Source organism: Prionailurus viverrinus, chromosome A1, assembly GCF_022837055.1.
Source record: "Prionailurus viverrinus isolate Anna chromosome A1, UM_Priviv_1.0, whole genome shotgun sequence".
NCBI lineage: Eukaryota > Metazoa > Chordata > Mammalia > Carnivora > Felidae > Prionailurus > Prionailurus viverrinus.
Window position 1 is genome coordinate 85,290,194 of NC_062561.1, and position 17,258 is coordinate 85,307,451.

At 35.3% G+C, this 17,258-nt stretch overlaps 1 pseudogene; it reads right to left on the reverse strand.

Moving 5' to 3' along the window:
• Positions 1–7,378: 7,378 nt before the first annotated feature.
• LOC125163867 (olfactory receptor 2T27-like) lies at positions 7,379–9,855 on the reverse strand (annotated as a pseudogene).
• Between the last annotated feature and the right edge of the window lie 7,403 nt (positions 9,856–17,258).

Here is a 17,258-nt window from a genome sequence, read left to right on the forward strand (position 1 = left end):
TGTACAATCAGGAGAAGGAGCCCTTTGGGTGTTTCATTTATAATGAGATGACACCTAATTTCATAAAGCAGACAGAGCACTTGTGTTTTATTTGTGTTGGAAAAAGGAGACCTGAATCCCTAATAACTTGGTTTTGTATTTTCTCCCCACTTCATTACTATTACCTTTTACTGTCTTTTATGTTGCCTATATGCAACATAAATTAATATTTATATTAGCAATAATAAATATCTGTAAATGTATAGATTATACTGTCATTTATTTCAAATTATAGGGCTTTTCTTTTTCTTTTCAAACTTTGATTTTAAGTTCACTTAGTTAACATACAGTACAATATTGGTTTCAGGACTAGACTTCATCACTTACATGTAACATGCAGTGCTCATGGTAACAAAGGACTTGTTAACACCCATCACCCATCTAGCTCGTACCCCACCCATTTCCATCCATCAACCCTGTTTGTTCTCTAAGAATCTCTTATGGTTTGTTTCCTTCTCTCTTTTTATACCCCTTCTCCAATACGTTCATCTGGTTTGTTTCTTAAATCCTACATATGAGTGAAATCATATGGTATTTGACTTTCTCTGATTGACTTATTTTGCATAATACATTCTAGTTCTTTCCAGGTTCTGGCAAATGGCAAGGTTTCATTCTTTTTGATGGTTTTGATGGCTGGGTAATCTTCCATTTTATATATGTGTATATAATACACATATATTTTATATTTTATATATGTGATATAAACACATATATTCAATTATATATACATATATATAAATGCATATATTCAATTCCATTCATCAGTCAATGGACATTTGGGGCCCTTTATATTCAAATGAAACTTTTGCTTTGGATTATTGCTGACTCCTTGTAAGAACAAGCAAATATAGCTGAAAACTTCAGAGAAACTTTCATGAATAGTAAATGGTTTAATAATTGTTTGTTTATAATAAAATTCATTCTAATAATATAAGCCTGCAAATAACGGTCTATTTCCATCAAGTCTAATATAATTATGTATTTTTACAAATAAAGACTTGAAACTAAGAAATACTCCTACTATAGATTATTTTTGATAATAGGGACAATTCTATAAAATAATTGAAATTTTAAGTGAAGAAAAATATTTAAAATACACTAATTCAATTGGCTTTTTGTTTAGGTCTATTATCTAACCCCTTCATTTAAAAGATTAGAAATCCAGAACTCTGTGAGAATTTTACCAAGACCTGACATATAGGAATAATTTATAAGACAGAGGAGTCAAAAGGAGATATTTAGTAAGTAACATGTGAAAAGAAAATGTGTTCCATAGCATGCTTGTGAGGACTTCCTCCACTTTGAGAAGTTGGAGGTTGTTTTGGAGATGGTGGTGGATGAAGCTAGTTCAGGGAAAGAGGCGCAGGTTGCATAAAGGTGAATTGTCGCTGTTTTTCCAGTTATAAAAACAACCTGGGGGCGCCTGGGTGGCGCAGTCGGTTAAGCGTCCGACTTCAGCCAGGTCACGATCTCGCGGACCGCGAGTTCGAGCCCCGCGTCGGGCTCTGGGCTGATGGCTCAGAGCCTGGAGCCTGTTTCCGATTCTGTGTCTCCCTCTCTCTCTGCCCCTCCCCCGTTCATGCTCTGTCTCTCTCTGTCCCAAAAATAAATAAACGTTGAAAAAAAAATTAAAACAAAACAAAACAAAACAAAACAAAACAAAAAACAACCTGGATGGAAGATGAGTGGAAGTGAAGACACAAAGAAGTTTTTACAGTATAGTCTTAGAAAATTAAGTCTGCATTGACTATTTTATTTCCTGGTTTTGTGTCTGAGCTTCGACACATTTCACCTGAAAACTCGTGTAAAGGGGAAAAAGTCTGTGTTTATTGGTAGGAAAACCAGAGTCTGTGTATTTGTAAGTTCTTGAAAATCTTTTCCATTTTGTTAATATAAGCTTTCCACTTCTGGCTCTGTTAGCAATATTAAAATATGTGAAACATTTTGAATGTGTGGGAAAGTCCATTTTGTTTATGGTTATTAAGTAACAAATAACACAGAAATCAAAGATGGAAAGACTGGATAACCCCAAGAACATGATAACATAGATTTAATCTTAGTGAGAATAGTCCATACATGACAAAGGAATGTCAGGTACTTTTAAATTCCAACGTGAAAGTGGACTCAATTGACAGAGACTGCAGAAAACTGGATGTACCAGTCTACACTGGGGCTCATACTTGGTGGATGACTGAGTGTGCAGAAGAGTCAGTTTTGACAGCAACTTGGTGGCTCTCTCACTGTAACTCAAACAGCTTTGATTTGCAACTTCTTGCTGGTGTCCTATGGAATAATTCTGAGAAACTCTGGTGTCAAACATTCTGAAGAAATTCATTCACTGTTACATTAAATTAGAAATATATCTGGGCAGCTCTTCTTGTACAATGCTACGAGGTACTGATGGAGTAAGAAAGATTCATTCAATTGACTGGATATGTTGTTTACACAATAGCAAATATCCCCATAGTTGGAATCATTCAGCTTGTAGTGCCAATGATATGCACCTTTAAAAAGTTAGCTCTTAGCATTTCTTAGAGCTTAATATAGTGGTTAGTGAGATTGCAGGTAGGACAAGATATAAAATCTTTCTGGAGGTAAGGAATATTTCATTTCTGAGGTTCCAGTGAAAGGGTAAATTGCTTGGATTGTTTGTCTATATCCTTAACTATTAATATGGGAATTAATTAATATTAGGACATGAAAAAGTAATTTTCTAATAATTAAATTACATATAATAAAATGGAAATTATAAAGAACCCCCAAAAGTAAACGGTTATTTTCTTTAGAGTGAGGAATATAGAAGACTCAATTATATTTTTTCATAAAATATATAAAAATATAAAACTTATTTCAGTGAACGAACATTCAAAAATGTTCTCTCTGCAACACTTTATTTTTTTAAATATATTTATTTAAATTTGAGTTAGTTAACATACAGTGTAGTATTGGTTTCAGGAGTAGAACACAGTGATTTGTCACTTGTATATAACACCCAGTACTCATGCCAACAAGTTCTCTCCTTAATGCTCATCACCCATTTAATCCACCTCCCTGCCCACCTCCCCTCTAGCTACCCTCAGTTTATTCTCTGTATTTAAATCTCTTATGGTTTGTCTCCCTCTATATTTTTATCTTAATATCCCTTAATTCCCCCTGCTTATCTGCTGTGTTTCTTAAATTCCACATAAAAGTGAAATCATATGATATTTATCTTTCTTTGCCTGACTTATTTCACTTAGCATGATACGCTCTATAGATTCATCCATATTGTTGCAAACAGTAAGATTTCATTCTTTTTTATCACCAATAATATTGGCACTTTAAAACAGAAAGCTGAGGTTTGGGGCATCAAGGGAAAATGGCAAAAAAAAATTTGGAAAAAAATGGAAAAGATTATCTTTTTTATTAAAAAGATTATATCTGGCAAAACAATTCAGAAGTGTATTCAAGAAAGGGCTACTGAAAGACATAGGAGACCTGAGATGTAGGAGTAATTACAAATAAAGAAAGAGATGCTGAGAAATAGATAAAAAGAGAAATACCAAGAAATAGATGAGGGAGGGACAGAACAAGAGACAACATAGGTGAAGCTCGAGGGGGCATTCAGAGACTATAATGTATATTCATGCTTTCCTTGACTTTGGGCTTCAGATGAGTTTTCTTTCTTTGAAATTGATGAAGCCATATAGCCACTGATTCCAACTCGTCACATTCTTTTTATTTTTAAAGATTTTTTTTTCAACGTTTATTTATTTTTGGGACAGAGAGAGACAGAGCATGAACGGGGGAGGGGCAGAGAGAGAGGGAGACACAGAATCTGAAATAGGCTCCAGACTCTGAGCCATCAGCCCAGAGCCCGACGCGGGGCTCGAACCCATGGACCACGAGATCGTGACCTGGCTAAAGTCGGACGCTGAACCGACTGCGCCACCCAGGCGCCCCGCAACTCTTCACATTCTTTTAGCTGTAAGTACTAAAGAATCTTAAGTGCAATAGTGTTAAAGTTACATGGAGACCAGGATTTTCTCAGCTCTAGACTAGACTGACAGAATTTTTTTTTTCTTTGAATGACTACGGTGGGCTTATTCCAGTCTGACTTCAGATTTTTGTGTGTGAGGTCTCTGATCTCATATGGGAGAAGAGGGGCACAATTTCCTCACAGATTAAAAGGGAATAATCAGGATGAAAATATAGAGAGAGTCTTCACATCCTATAGGCAAAATAATGGCAACCAAAACCAAGGCAATCAAATGGGTTGCAATTACACCTTAAATAATATGGCAAAACTGTCTGTGGGATGGGAGAGGGAGGATGGTTACATTATAATAAAAATGCCCCAAGATGTGGAATTTAAATCATTCAAGAGGAAAAAAAAATCGAATACAGAAACTGAAATTGTTTGGTTAGAATAATTAGAATTTAAGAGTAATTTCATTACAATATTCAGTGATGAGATTCTGTTTAATAGTGAGGATGTTAAATGGGCAAGGGGCATTAAGGAATCTACTCCTGAGATCATTGTTGCATTATATGCTAACTAATCTGGATGTAAATTTTAAAAAATAAAAAATAAAATAAAATCTGAAAAAAAAATAGTGAGGATTCTGGTCATCTAATTGTTCATTTCAAAAGAAGAGGACAATAAGAGACCAGTATCAATTCAGTTATCTACAAAATGCAATTTTTATTTTAGTGAATCTTAAATTTATATTAGAGTGTTAACAGTTTCCCCACCAAAGAAATTCCAATCTAAGAAGAGAGAAGAGTTGCTTTCCCATTCTACTTTACCCACCTCCTGCCCTTCTCTGTCACAAGTCTTTACGTAGTCATATTTTATCTTCTGAAGTGTCTTATTTCATTTATTTTTAGAACTGTAGGAAATGCAGTTGAACTAGATAACTTTATCTTCTCTTTTTAGACATTTATAGAGAAAGTTTTCCAATTAGATAAGAAATAAGTGGTTTCTGCCACATAGATTTGTTCTCCACGAAGGTATATTTTTGACAAGGCATTGGACTCTTTATGTCTTTTTTCCTAACTGCTTGGTTTACCAGAACTCTTTTAACAAATGATATCTGCTACAGTGAACAAATGGATGAGAACTTTGCCTGAGGATTTTCTTTTCCCAGCCTTTCACATTTATTATCTTAAAAAAGAAGGCAATGTATTAAAGCCATTTGTTTCTGCAAGGAGGAAGAGGGCAATTACACAACTTTGTGTGAAGCCACTAGACCTTAAAGCAACTAAGAACTGTGGATCTCATTTCCTTTTTTCGGCTCAAGTCCCATCCAAGTGAACTCCTCCTGCTTCACCCCAGTGTGGAAGAGAGCTCTGCCATACTGAGCTTTTCCCAAACTATGGTACCACTTCACTGAAACAAATTGAAGCAGAATGGCTCTTTGAGTATACTTTTACCCATCTGAGTAGAGCATTTGTAAACCATTGCCTCTTTTCTTTATTTAGTTTAATAGAATATTTATATTGGAAAGAAAAGTTAAGTGCAAGGAATTCAGATTTATTGTTAGAAATGCTTAAAAATGACAGCTGATACCTGAATCAATGCTTATAGGCTAAAGCACATGTCCTTGCATATATCAGCTCAATCACTGCCAAAAATATTTTTGGTTTAGGGGTGCCTGGGTGGCTCAGTTAATAGAGCATATAACTCTTGGTCTCAAGGTTGTAAGTTCTAGCTTTTCACTGGGTGCAGTAATTACTAAAAAATACTTCATGTTAAAAAACTCACATTTAAATTTTAAAAAATCTTTAAAGAAAAGGTTTCTGGTTTATAATTCTCCCCCAATCCACCCTGCCCTATACTTCAGTTGGTACATACATTTTTTTCCTTGGACAAATAATTTGCATTAATCATCTATATGAAGAATAGCCTAAAATGTTGTTACTTATCCATTTTGTAGATCAAAACATTTTTTCATATAACCCTCAATATATTTCAGATTTAAAAATGATTTATATTTTCCCCTAGATATTTAGGGATGATTTATACATATACATTATGATTTCCATATATATATGTGTGTGTGTGTGTGTGTGTGTGTGTGTATCTGTCCATATATCTATATATCATCAATGTATCTGTCTATCTATCTATCTATCTATCTAGATATATGGACATATACTTTCCTTTCTGGGTGTTAAATAACTGTCTAAATAAGTTTACATTGTGATATTTCAGTCACTCAACAATGAGAATTAAAATGTGATGAATGTACTAGTAAATTATGAAATCCTTTAAGTTCAATTGCTGCCATTTGGGTTCATACTGTCAGATATTAAGACAGGAATTCTTCCACATTTATAGGTTCAGCTACATTCACTCTATTTCCCTTTCTGCTAAAATTTGAATATTTTATCCTTTGACATTACATGGCAGAAAGTCACTAGAAATGTAAAACAAAAATAAATAAATAAATAAATAAATAAATAAATAAATAAATAAATTCCAGTAATAGAAGCCTGTAAATAACTGTCTATTTCCATCAAGTCTATATAATTATGTAATTTTACAAATAAAGAGTTAAAACTAAAAAAAAGTCCTAATATTTTTGATAATACAGATTATTTTTGATAATAAGGACAATTCTATAAAATAATTGAAATTTTAAGTGAAAAAATATTTAAAATAGACTAATATAATTGGATTTTTGTTTAGGTTTATTATCTAACCCCTTCATTTAAAAGATTAGAAATCAAGAACTCAATTTAATTCTTATCTTCACTTACAGATCTTTGGAAAATGAAACATCCCTAGACTTTTCAGCGGTGGTTGGCCTCTTTCAAGGAATGAAATTGGTATACATTCCCTTTGTAGTTGAATGAAGGATTGCTAATTCAATTACTTTTCTTGGTGAAATTTCATCATCATTAACATCATTACCTCCATCACCTTACATACCAGCATTCCAACTACATTATCATCATATTTACTACCACTGTTATCACCACCCTCACCATCAATCATCAACTGGGAGTGCTTAACTCCTGCTGGCCCATAATCTGAGGGTGTGGGCCAAACATTGTCAAAGAAACATAAGATAGATAGATAGATAGATAGATATAGAGACACATGTAGATATATACAGATATCTATCTATATAGATAAATCTCTCTCCATCTCTGTATCTACCTATGTCTATCTACATATACAGAGAGAGAGAGAGAGAGAGAGAGAGAGAGAGAGAGAGAATCCATACAGCCAGTGGTCCCATTGCAATTTTAATTATGAAAAGACCAGAACTAAAACCTGAACATCTAAGAAGGCCTGATTTAGACGGAAGTGAAAATAGGTAGTGATTGATATTCATCTTATATTTGTGGTCTAATTTGATGTTAGGCAGCATTCCAACACTTTTATCAGAGCACTCACCACCTCCTTGCTCCTCAGACTGTGTATGAGAGGGTTCATCATGGGGGTGAGGATGCAACCAAGCATAAAGAGAAACTGGTCCAGCTTGGGACTGTGATAAGTATTAGGCCTCATGTAGACCAGCATGGCTGGCCAAAGTAGAGGCTCACCACAGTAAAGTGGAGGAACAGGTGGCCAGGGCTTTATTTCTGCCCTCCAGGGAGTTCATGCTGAGGATAGCAAGGAAGATGAGAGTATAAGAAAACAGAATAAAGGACAAGGGAATGAGGAGCATCATAACGGTTGTCATCACTACACCCTTCTTATAGGCAGAGATGTGCTCACAGTCCAATTTTAGAATGGCCATGACTTCACAGAGGAAATGGGAAACCTCTCTGGAACCACAGATGGGGAAATAGATAGAATAAACTGTGTGTGCAAATGATGTAATGTAAAGACACCCACATACAGGAGATAATAGCCATCTGCAGATATACTTTCTGGCTTATTATCAGGGTATATATCAGAAGGTTACAAATTGTCACATACTGGCCAAAGGACATGAGGGTAATAAGGATACACTCAGCAATTACTAGAGTCCAGAAGAAAAAAGATCTGAGTTTTACAGGCAACCTGTGAGATGTTTCTCTTCCCTGAGAAGTCAGTTGCCGTCTTGAGTATAGTGCAGGAGATTAATGTCAAGTCCATGAGAGCAATTTAGCTGAGCAGAAAATATATGTGTGTGTGGAGATGAGAATCCACCCAGATGAGGAAAATAAGGATGACATTTGTGGTGAGAGTCACAGTGTAGATCATAAGGATGGCAGAGACAAGGACATTGACATATTTTATACCAGGGAATAGGCTCAAGAGCATAAAATCATATTTGAAGACTAATTTATTTTATCCAAGTCTTTGTCTTATTAGAAGTGATCAACCCTGGGAACAAACCAGATTTGGAGACATCACAAAGATTTATTGGATTCTGTTCCCCAGATGCTTTCCTTTATAACCCTTATCAGCATCAGTAGGCTGTGATATTTCTGCAACTGACAGCAATTTAGCCAATTTCATGGCTAAATAACCTATCTAATGCCTCCAGTTATCTTCTTTATTCACAGAATAAATTTCCTGAATCTTGTATAGTTAATTTCCAGACTTCATCTAGTAATGGTAGCTCATATCCATTACTACCACCTCCCCTCCCTTCTATGTCATTTCTCAGAGACCCCGTTCCCATCTCCCTTCTTATACTCTCTCACTGCCATACTTTAACCTTTGAGAAGTATATTACATTTGTTCCATCCTCACCAAATCACAGTTTCCATCCTAATATGTTCTTATCACTATGCTAAATCTTAGAAAGACAAAGATGAATAAAGTATGATTTCTGATGCTAAAGACCTTTAACTTTATTGAAGAAGATATCAGGAACATGTGGAGAAATTAGACAGATGTTATAATGGAAGAATATAGATGATACACTGTACAATGGAGATGGAAAGTAACCTTCATTTTAAAAGGCTAGAGGATTTGCATGATGGAAATCTAACTTCACATAAACTTTTTTATCTTTTTTAACAAAGCTACAACCAAAAACTAAACCATCATATCTGTGGGCATTTAGAAGGAGATAGTCTCTTAGAGGGACACCTGGGTGGCTCATTTGATTAAGGATCTGAGTCTTGATTTCAGCTTAGGTCATGACATACAGTTACGAGATCAAGTCCTGGATTGAACCTCACTTTGGTTTCCATGCTGGGCATGGGGTTGCTCAAGATTCTCTCTCTCCCTTCCCCTTTTACCTTCCCCCACTTAATCATTCTCTCTCTCTCTCTGTCTCTCAAAAAAAAAGTGTGTCTCAGAGAAAAGTTGTGTAGCTTGTCCAAGCTCTTATTATTACTAAATGTTGAAGAGAAGTGACCAAAACTCACATCCCAGAAGTTTTTCCAATTATCCTCCACCATTAGATCCTTATTAAGTATATTTACTAGAGTTATTATTAAATAAAGCCTTGTATTGTTCTTCATTTAATTTTTTTTAATGCTTACTTATTTTTGAGAGAGAGAAAGGGCAAAAATGGGGGAGGGCAGGGAGAGAGGAAAACACAGAATCCAAAGCCAGCTCCAGTCTCTGAGGTGTCTACATGGAGCCCAACGTGGGGCTCGAACTCACAAGCCCTGAGATCATGGCTTAAGCCAAAGTTGGAAGCTTAACTGACTGAGCCACCCAGGTGCCCCTGTGTTTTATTTATTAGGATAGTGGTAGCTGTTGTAATAAATAATCTTTCATTTCTCAGTGACTTAAGATAATAGAATTGTATTTCTTGTCAAATGAATTAAAAAATAGGCTTTGCTGTTAGGCACTTGACTCTTTTGAATGACATTTCACATACCCAGGCTCCTGGCATCTTGTCACTCACCATCTTCAATACTGACTTCTAAAGTCATTGTCCTCATCTGTATCAAGCATCCAGCAGGCAGAGTATGAAAATGTTAATAAGCCAAGCCTGAAAGTGCTGCATGACCTTTCCCCTGATATTTGAGTCCAGTCACATAGCAACATGTCACTGCAGGGGAGGCTGAGAAGTATATTTAGCTCAGTGCACAGGGGAAAAGAGCACATAGATTTGGTAAACACCTCCCAGTTCCTGTTAAATCTAAATTACTTTGCATAAAGCATATAAACTGGTTCACAGCAGGGATAATGTTTTTGCATTCCTTTACCACTCTACTTGAAATATGGTGGTACTATCGGTATTTGTTGAATTGAACATACCTGCTACTCAGGAGAGCTGTTCCTCATTCCCCTTCCATAATTTTATTCTTGGCCTTTCAAAATAGAAGTGATCTTTTTTTGGAGACTATATTAGTTTATCTACTGCTGTACAATAATTATCTCAAGATAGTAAAAACATGTATTGCCTCACAGATCTTCCCAACAGGAATCTGAGTGAAACTTAAGCTGGGTACCTCTACCTAAATATTTCCAACAAGATTGTAATCAAAGTGCTGTCTTGGGCTATAGCTTCATCTGAATTCTTAACTGTGGGAGGGTCTGCTTCCAATTTCACTCGGGTGTTACCAGCAACATTCAGTTCAGTCCTCCTCGGCTGATGGCTTCAATTTATTGCTGGCTGTTGTTGGGAGCTTCCCTCGCTTTCTTGATTTTCCATGGGGTATCTCATAACATGGTAGTAGGCTTCCTTCAAGAAAGATGGGAGGGAGGAGAAAGGGAGTGAGAGCAAGATGGAAGTCACAGTCTTTTTGTAACCTAATATCAGAAGTAATAGGTGATAAGATCCATCCCTTGCTCAAGAGGAGAATACACAAGGTCATGAATCCTGGCCAACAGGGATTGTTGCTGCTGGATTGTTGCCTATCACGAGATTCTCCAAGTTCATAGTATTTTTGTCAAAACTTTGAATTTTAGAGTTAGAAGGTGTCTTAGAAAAATCCACTTTACACTTATCCCCAGTAATTCTTTTTCTCCCTGTTATTTTAATGATGAAGAAATCACAGTTTCAAAAATGGAAAAGGTTAGCCCCAGAACATTCAACTAGTTAAAAATGAAGGAACTATACCCAGGTCCACTATTATTTTGACTTTCTTGACTCCTTGAAGAACTTTACTCTAAATTATTCCTTGAGTTATTTTTAACTTATTTTCTATGATTCTTTTACTTCTAGAATCCTTAGAGGACAACTAAACATGCTGTAAATGTGTAAATTCACTCTCACGAATAAGAACTATGAAGACCTGTCTAGAAAACCAGTCATATAACCAAATTTAATGTTTAAATTATTAACCTGTTATAGTTTATATGAGGATTTTTTATCATCTAGACTGTACCATAAATATGAATGTATTCAGTTTTATGTATTTATAAATTTCATATATGCATAATTAAAAAAAATTGATACCCACATGCAGCCCTTAAGCCTTGAATGAAGACTTGCAAATACATGTGTCATATTTTGGGGCATTTCTGTGTCTTGACAGATTGTTTTGATAACTATACTTTTTTTATAATTGTCAGTCAAATAAATAATTTCTGTTGGGTTACAATGGCATATGACCAGCAGAGCCAGATTAGAAGATTCAGTCATGATGGTTGCATTTTATATAGATTCTGCTACTTTATTTAAACCTGAGTTAATGGCCTGCTATGCACCTTTTCTTTTTCTGGGTCTTAATCCTTGTATTGGCACATGTGTAGATGCAGACCTTTGTTTTTCACAGCTCTCAGACAAAAACAAATTAGTAAATAGACATTACTCAGGGTAGAGTGTGCTAACCTTTAGGGTCTCTGATGCGTTCACGTGTCAGTGAATTTTTTGGATGATGATGTGACAGGGGATGTTCATCCTGAGATCTGTCCCATTTCAAACATTGCCTTGTTGGTGAATTACTTTCTTTGAATTTTGGAAGGGCTTGGTGTCCTCTTGCTCTAACAGTTTGTCCCTTATTAAACACCTCCTAGCAAATGATATAGTAGATTCATGCCTTATGATTTAACAGGCTGTCCTCTATGAGAACAGGAAATATTTCCACAGGAAATAAAGTTGAGAGTCAAAGACACAGATCTCTGTTGTGCCTGGGTAGCTCAAGTTGGTTGAGTGCCTGACTCTTGATTTGGGCTCAGGTCATGATCTCACAGTTTGTGGGAGTAAGCCCCACATTGGGTTATATGCTGGCAGTGTGCAACCTGCTTTGGATTCTCTCTCTCCTTCTCTTTCTCTGTTCCTCTCCCACTTGCACATGCACACTTTGTTCTTTCATTCTCTCTCAGAATAAATAAAGAAACATTTTTATTTTAAAGGACAGATTTCTGAAGAATTCACTGTTGACCTCAGGAACCAACTTGGAGAAGCAGAGTGTGGAAACATTTTTGGTACACATCCACACATAAAAGAAAATCAGCTTCCTTCTGTCCAGTCTCTCTTACTCATTTGCTAATTCTTCTTTATCCACACACTTATTGAACTTCATTCCATATATCAAATAAAGTCACATGTTTAAATTCCAAAAAATATTTCAGACTTCTTTTCTCTCATTTAAAAGTATAATCTTCCACTCACCATTCCTCTCTATTTCCTTTTCTTAGTTAGCCATCAACTCTATTGCAATTTATTTCTATACTTCTGTAAGGGAAAAACAATCAAATTCTTTTACATTGAGTTTCTCCCCTTTCATTGGAAAATCAAATCCTAATTTCCCTGACGGTCACAAGAAAAAGAAAAAACATATTTGCACAGAAATTTTGTCAGTGGCATAAAAGGATATGAGCTTTGTTATTTCTAAATTATTGGTTAATAATGATTGATGGCCCATGTGTGTTTGTTTATACAGTGTTACAAACCATGCAGAAACACAATTCACAGCTACTTCTGAGGGGTTTTACTTTTTTATAATTAAGTATTATACCTTTTATCACTTCTAGGAAATTTCTTCATCACTTTCAAGTTAATTCATCACTAGGAAAAGGAAGATATGGTTTGCTTCTTTTCTCTGGTTTGAAGGCAATCATTTTAATAGTCAACTGCACATAATACAAACAAATCTTGTCAAACTTAATCTGAAACTCTGGATTCATTTGTGAAATATTTGATATGCTAATGAAAAGAATATGTCTTTGACATCACTAAAATGAAACTGTTTATGATATATGTAAATGTAACCAGTGTAAATGTTATGTCATAAAGGAGACCATTTTCCTTATTTTTTTCTTATCTTATTTTTCTAGTTTAATCTATGAATACATTGAAAACCTATGTATTTATTTGTTTTTGTCAATTTGCTTGGGCTAATCCGTTCAGTAGGACAAAACTGACCATCTTTCCTGTCATCTGTACAAGAAAACCTAGAAATTGTGAAGTGGGGACTTTATGCTTAAAATGTTCTCCTTGGCTTTGGATTTCAACCAGGTAGTGCTAATACTCCTTTCTGTGTACAGTTTTCTGCAATGACAAGAATCATCACCTGGCCTTTTTATGTTCCCTTTTCCCAAAAGGCTCACTCACAGCAGACTCATAGCCCTCCCTGGGTTGTAGAACTTTCTGTCAGCCTGACTGCTTGTTCTGACTCTGTCTTAAATGAGTTGTGTATATAAACTGTTATGGGTATGTTACTGAGATTTGCATGGCTCATCTTTGAGACTGAAAAAGCAAATTTTATTTATTCTGGAATTTAGAGCTGAAAAACCCAATTTCACTTACTTTGTGTCACTTAATCATCAAAAGCACAATGTGCGGTGGAGACTATGCATTATCATTTCAACCTTTGGACAGTGAAAATGGTATTTTAAGATTACACAGTTACTAAGATTCAGGGTTTTGACCCATGTCCTCTTCTCCAGATTCCAGAAGGCATTGCCTTCTAAGAACTCTTGTTGGATTTTGTGCCATTTAGAAAGTAACCAATAAAAAGATGAAAATTCCTACCTGCCTTTTACCTAACTCTTCTAAACCCCAGGAGATAGCATAAGTAGGAAAATATTAGTTTCTCAAAAGATGGTTTACCAGATTCATGTTGGAAAGATTGTGTGTGTGTATGTGAATGCACATGAACATGCGTATAAGTATAACCATTATCAAGATTCATATAGTTTACTTCATAAATATTTTCAGTTAGAGTCACATTCAGATGTGTAGTAGGTTAACACTAATACCTATGAAATAGACTCAAGGGATTAGTGATAATCCTGAACTTCTAGTGGTGAGTTAACCAGGCATTGTAAATCTTTAATTTTTTTAACGTTATTCATTTTTGAGAGACAGAGAGAGACAAAGCATGAGCAGGGAAGGGGCAGAGAGAGGGAGACACAAAATCTGAAGTAGGCTCCAGGCTCTCAGCTGTCAGCACAGAGCCCAACGCAGGGCTGGAACTCACGAACTGCGAGATCATGACATGAGCTGAAGTCGGACGTTCAACTGACTGAACAACCCAGGCGCCCCATAAATCTTATTACATATAACATGATTTTCCTGGCATAAATGAAAACGTGACACAGGTAGAAAGTATAAGGAATTCATATCCTTCTACTTGGAGGAGATGATTTAGTTCCAATCCTTAACAAGAATGTCACACAAGTTTTGTTTTGAGGTTTAACTGAGTTGATCTATCAATTTCAGCTATCCTCTGGATATTCCCCCATTCTGTTTGTTGTGGGTAAAATAACACCAGTAATAACAGCTAACATTCATAGAGTCTTTTGTAAGTACTCATCATTCTACTAAGTTCTCTCTGTGTTTTATCTAATTGCACCCTCATAATCTTCACAACAGCTGCTTTAGATCATCATCAATGGCCATCACAACTTCTATCAATTTACACCAGTTTCTATTCTTACCAAAAGTCCTCTCTCTGAATCCTAGCCAAAACCTATTGCTTCTTATGTTGTTAATTTTAGCCATTCTGACTGGTGTGAGATGTTACCACAATGTAGCTTTGATTTGTATTTCCTTCATGATGAGCAATGTTGAGCACTTTTCCATGTGTATCTTAGCAATCTGTTTCTTCTTTGAAAAAAAATGTCTATTCATGACTTCTGCTAATTTTTAACTGATTATTTGTTTTTTGGGGTGTTCATTTTTCTACACTCTTTTTATCTTTTGATGTTCTTCTGTTTCATAGATGTTTCTCCATCCCCTCACTCTGTTAGGTTTATTGCTAGGTATCTTATGGTTTTGGTGTATTTGTAAATGGGATTGATTCCTTGACTTCTCCTTCTGCTGCTTCCTTATTGGTGTAGAAAAGTGGAACACATTTCTTTCCGTTGATTTCATTTTGTGTGACTTTATTGAATTTGTGTATCAGTTCTAGCAACTTTCTGGTGGACCCTTTTTTTTTGGCTTTTCAAAATAGAATATCATGCCATCTGTAAATAATGAAAGTTTGACTTCTAACTTGCCAATTTGGATGCCTTTTATTTCTTTTTCATGTCTAATTGCTGAGGGAAAGACTTCCGGTACTATGTTAAATAACAGTAGTAAGAGTGGACATTCCTGTCTTGCTCCTAACTGTGGAGAAAAAGCTTTCAATTTTTCCTTATTAAGGACAATATTTTCTGTCAGTCTTTCTTTATGTGGCTCTTATTATGTTGAGGTATGTTCCCTCTCTCTCCCTATTTTATTGTGTTTTTTTTTTTTTTATCAAGAATGGATGTTGCACTTTGGTTAAAAATTTTCTGTACATATAGAGCTGATCATAAAGTTCTCATCCTCTCTTTTTTAAAAGTGGTGTAGTACCTTGATTGATATGTAAATATTGAACCAATTTTTCACCCCAGGAATAGTTCCCACGTGATCATGATGAATGATTCTTTTAATGTACTGTTGTGTTTGGTTTGCTAGTATTTTGATGAGAATTTTTGCACCCATGTTAATGAAGGATACTAGCCTGTAGTTCTCTTCATTAGTGGAATCTTTTTCTGGTTTGGAATCAGGGCAATACTGGCCTCATAGAATGAATTTGAAAGTTTTTCTTCCACTTCAGTTTTTTTTAATACTTTAAGAAGAATAGGTATTAACAATTTTTCAACTGTTTGGTAAAATTTCCCTGTGACCCATCAGTCCCTGGATTTTGTTTGTTGGGAAATTTTTGAATACGAATTCAATTTCTTTGCTGGCTGTTGGTCTTTTCATGTTTTCTATGTCTTCCTGCCTCAGTTTTATAGTTCATAGGATTCTAGGAATGTATCCATTTATTCCAGATTATCTGATGTTTGGGATGTAAATTGTTATAATATTCTCATAATTGCTTGCATTTATGTGGTATTAATTGTTATTTCTCCTATCTAATTTGTGTTATTTGGGTCCTTTTTCTTTTCATTAAGTCATGCTGGGGGGAGGTATCAATTTTATTAAATTTTTCAGGGGCGCCTTGGTGGCTCAGTTGATTAAGCATCCGATTTGTCTCAGGTCATGATCTCACCATCCATAGGTTTGAGCCCTGTGTCAGGATCTGTGTTGACAGCTCAGAACCTGGAGCCTGCTTCAGATTCTGTGTCTTCCTCTATCTCTGCCCCTCCCCTGCTCAGGCTCTGTTTCTGTCTCTCTCTCAAAAATAAATAGAAAGTTAAAAAAGTTAAAAAAAACTTTTTTTTCATAGAACCAGCTCCTTGGTTTATTTATCTGTTATACTGTTTGTTTATTTTGTATATCATTAGTTCTGCTCTAATATTTATTTCCCCCCTACTTCTTCTGTTTAGGTTTCATTTGCTGCTAGTTTTCTGAGTTCTTTAAATGTAAGATTAAGTAGTTTATTTGAGATTTTTCTTACTTCTTAAGGTAGGTCTGTATTGCTATACACTTCAGTCTTAAGACTGCTTTTGATGAATCCCAAAGATATTGGACAATCATGTTTTCATTTTCAGTTGCTTCCATGTATTTTTAAATTTCTTCTTTAATTTCCTGTTTGACCAATTCATTCTCTAGTGGCATGTTGTTTAACCTCCATGTATCTGTGGCCTTACTAATTTTTTTCTTGTGGCGGATTTCAAGTTTCAGAGTATTATGGTCAGAAAGTATGCATGGTATGTTTGCAATCTTTTTGTACTTTTTGATACCTGGCTTGTGACTTAGTATGTGATCTATTCTGGAGAATGTCCCATGGCACTTGAAAAGAATGTGTATTATGCTGCTTCGGGATTAAAATTTTGAATATTAAGTCCATATGGTCCACTGTCATTCAAAGCCATTGTTTCCTTGTTGATTTTCTGCTTAGATGATCTATACATTGATGTAAGTGGGTTAATAAGTGTTAACGTCCCCTACTATTATTGCATTATTATTAATGAATTCCTTTGTTTGTCATTAATTGTTTTATATATTTGATTTCCCAAAAACTGGGAG